Below are 3,967 nucleotides of genomic sequence, written 5' to 3' on the forward strand. Positions count from 1 at the left end.
GAATAACAGATACCTGGGAGTGAGTTACAGACTGGAATCTAACTGAGGGGTTCAGGGTGGTTTATATATAGAATAACAGATACCTGGGAGTGAGTTACAGACTGGAATCTAACTGAGGGGTTCAGGGTGGTTTATATATAGAATAACAGATACCTGGGAGTGAGTTACAGACTGGAATCTAACTGAGGGGTTCAGGGTGGTTTAAATGAAGGGTCACAGATACGTGGGAGTGAGTTACAGTCTGGAATCTAAATAAGGGGTTCAGGGTGGTTTATATATAGAATAACAGATACCTGGGAATGAGTCACAGACTGGAATCTAACTGAGGGGTTCAGGGTGGTTTAAATGAAGGGTCACAGATACCCGGGAGTGAGTTACAGTCTGGAATCTAACTGAGGGCTTTGGGGGGGATTATATATAGAATAACAGATACCTGGGAGTGAGTTACAGACTGGAATCTAACTGTGGGGTTCAGTGTGGTTTATTGACAGAATAACAGATACCTGGGAGTGAGTTACAGCCTGGAATCTAACTGAGGGGTTCGGGGTGGTTTATATACAGAATAACAGATACCTGCGAGTGAGTCTGTAACTCACTCCCAGGTATCTGTTATTCAATATATAAATCACCCCGAATCTAACTGAGGGGCTCACGGTGGTTTATATATAGAATAACAGATACCTGGGAGTGAGTTATAGACTGGAATCTAACTGAGGGGTTCAGGGTGGTTTATATGTAGAATAACAGATACCTGGGAGTGAGTTACAGACTGGAATCTAACTGAGGGGTTCAGGGTGGTTTATATATAGAATTACAGATACCTGGGAGTGAGTTACAGACTGAAATCTAACTGAGGGGTTCAGGGTGGTTTATATATAGAATAATAGATACCTGAGAGTGAGTTATCGACTGGAATCTAACTGAGGGGTTCAGGGTGGTTTATATATAGAATAACAGATACCTGGGAGTGAGTTACAGACTGGAATCTAACTGAGGTGAATCAGATGATGTTTATAGATGGATTAACAGGAGCCTGGAAGTTCAGGATTTCCTACAGAACAGTCCTCGGGTTTCAGTTAGCTGGAGTTGTGAATGGAAAGGCAGATTCCAGTGTAATTCTCCTGCAGAGAGGGGGCCGCTGGCTGAACTGGGTCTGTGTACGGAGGCTCCCTGATAAGTGCTGGGGAGTTTGGTACATAGACAGGCCATTCGGCCTCCACCAAGCCTCCTAGCCCACCTCCCTCTGACTCCGTCGTTTCTTCCCCCCCCCACCACCCCTGCAACTAAAATCCGGGGCCGGCCAATCCTGGCTCCTGCCTGGTCTCGCCCGTCGCCGTCGCTGACAAACAGACAGCCAGCCGCTCGGATGGTCATGGGCAGTTTATTAAAAGGCACGCGCAGAAACGGGGAGAAGAGGTTCCCGGCGGGAATCTGGCAGCGTTCGGGAAGAAGGGAGCAGCCAGTCGCGACGGAGCCATCGTTCGCGGGAGGGCAGGCTCCGATACGGGCCGAAAGCCTGAAAGCGGGCGGAGGACGGGGCGCTGGGAATCGGGCGAGGAGGTGGGACACCCACCCCATAAACCGCCCTCCCGCAACCCTTTGCGTGCGGTGGCGAAAGCAGACCCCCTCCCCTTCAAGGAGGCGTCCAACGGAAAGCTGAGGGGCGTTGGTGTGGTCTCTTGGTCCTCTGTCTAGATGACGCACGTGCACGGGTGCTGATTGATCCCACAGGCGTTCTCCCCACGGTAGAGACGGAAATAACCCTGTGGAAAGAGACGTGTCTTGAGCATTGTGTGACGCGGTGGTGGGGTTCGATGATCTGTTCGCACCTCCCCCCCCCCCCCCGGGCAGAGAGAGGGAAGGGGCTCACTCAGTGATTTGGGAGACCCCTCTCACATCGGGGGGTGGGGGGGGGAGGGGGGGGAATCCAATTCCTTCCCAACCGGTCCCACTGTGTGTTCCAATGAGAATAATCCTTATACCCCAGACACCGACATATTCCCGACCCCCCCCCCCACCAAGATCCCATGGGGTTGCCAGGCGCCAATGTCTGACTGTGATCCCCTCCCCCACCCCCAAGATCCCGTGGGGTTTGGGGGTTGCCAGGCGCCAATGTCTGACTGTGATCCCCTCCCCCACCCCCAACGCCTCAGCCCACCCCCCCTGCCCACATCATTCAGGGTGGGGTTGGTCGGGGGGGGGTGGGTGGGCGTAAGACCCCATTCTGTCGGTCGGGGTGCAGTGGGAGGTCACGCAAGACAACGCCTCCTGGGTCACGGCTCGCTCAGGCATAGGACACTGAACAGTACAGCACAGGAGCAGGCCCTTCGGCCCATCCAGCTCTCTGCTGACCCCATCAGGACCCATCTCTCTCTGCTTGCCCATCAGATACGGGGGGGGGGCTGAGTTAGGCCATTCGGCCCAGCGGGGCTGAGGTGTTCCTCGACTCCATTCGCCCCGTGGCCCTGTCAGGGTGGGAGGACCCAGGACGGGGTCTGGAGTTGAGGGGCAGTGCAGCCAAAGGGGAAATCCACAGTACAACAGATTGAAGGGGCAGAATGGCCTCCTCTCCTCGGAGTGGGAATAACTGACCTTTTCGCCCCAGTTAACTCCCCAACTGTTCTTAATGATCCAGTAGCGATGGCGACCACCTGCAGGAGGGCAAGACCAAACCAGGATCAGATGGGCCAACCCCGTGATTCTGTCAGTCGGCTCCAGATCGGTCCCCATCCCCAGAGCCAGTGTCACTGCCAACATCACATCAGATTCGGAGCTCAACCCCTCAATGATACAACACAGTCATTGTCAACAGAATGGCACCGTGGGAGGGTCAGCGCTGAGGGAGGGCCGCACTGTCAGGGGGTCAGTACTGAGGGAGTGCCGCACTGTCAGAGGGTCAGTGCTGAGGGAGTGCCGCACTGTCGGAGGGTCAGTACTGAGGGAGGGCCGCACTGTCGGAGGGTCAGTACTGAGGGAGTGCCGCACTGTCAGTGATGGCCTATGTCGCCTGTCTGTTTGGGTAACCAATACATGTCCTCTCATTTGCACTTGGGTGGTTTCCTGCTCTCAGTCTGATAACAGTCCCCGAATTCAGAAGCGATTTTGTTTTTCCAGTGAAGGCGCAGCGGGATTGAAGTTTTCCCGAATCGAGCAGCGGATGTGTCTGACTTACATTGGCCGTATCCCACAACCAGCACCACGTGGTTCAATCTGTTGGTGGAACAGCGACCAAATTTGGGACGAATTATCCCACGCCTATATCCCTGGAGGAAGCCCAAAAGAGTTGTGAATTAGTCAAGCTTTATCTCCCCCGGGCCCGTCAAGGATATCATCCATTCCAAGTCTTTTGTGGGAAATGAACGTCACTGGTCAGGCCCAGCATTCATCACCCATTGCTCGGTGACCCTTGGCGACGCCTTAGTGATCCACCATCTTGGGTCACTGAGGCCCTGAGGATTCGCGGTTCGGTGGCCACACGACAGCCAGTCCAGCGGACAGGTGAAGTGTGGTCCATGCCTGGAGCACGGATCGGGGAAAGGCGGCAGATTTCCCTTCTTTAAGAGGGGCGGGAGTGAGCCCTGATGGGGTTTTGATGGTTGGTTGCCATGGTCGCCGTCACTGGGCGTGGCCTTCAATGCCCATTTATTAAATCGAGTTTAAATTCCGACCTTGTGAGGCTTGAACCCAGAGAGGAGGAGAGGGTTATTGGCCTCTGGGATGGGAATCCCATGATGTTCAGTTCCTCTTCACCCGCAATGCCAACTCAGAGAGTAAAGCCCGCCCACCATTTAACCCCACAGCACCTTCGTACAGGACCAGACAGGGTCAACACAGGAAGCTGGTTCCCGGGGAGTCCCGAATTGTGGGGGGGGTCACAGTCTTCAGGGGTGGCTCGTTTCGGACTGAGATGGGGAGAAATGGCTTCCCCCAGAGAGTGCGGGGGTGGGGGGAGCCTGTGGGATTCTCT

At 54.6% G+C, this 3,967-nt stretch overlaps 1 long non-coding RNA gene across 1 annotated transcript; it reads right to left on the reverse strand.

Annotated features, from left to right (window-relative positions):
* Positions 1–1,365: 1,365 nt before the first annotated feature.
* LOC122545956 lies at positions 1,366–3,283 on the reverse strand. Its single transcript, XR_006310633.1, has 3 exons — positions 3,173–3,283; positions 2,593–2,651; positions 1,366–1,763 (listed from the first exon to the last, which is right to left on the reverse strand). It is a non-coding gene; the product is annotated as an uncharacterized LOC122545956 (long non-coding RNA).
* Positions 3,284–3,967: the final 684 nt, after the last annotated feature.

This window comes from Chiloscyllium plagiosum, unplaced genomic scaffold, assembly GCF_004010195.1.
Source record: "Chiloscyllium plagiosum isolate BGI_BamShark_2017 unplaced genomic scaffold, ASM401019v2 scaf_58233, whole genome shotgun sequence".
Lineage (NCBI taxonomy): Eukaryota > Metazoa > Chordata > Chondrichthyes > Orectolobiformes > Hemiscylliidae > Chiloscyllium > Chiloscyllium plagiosum.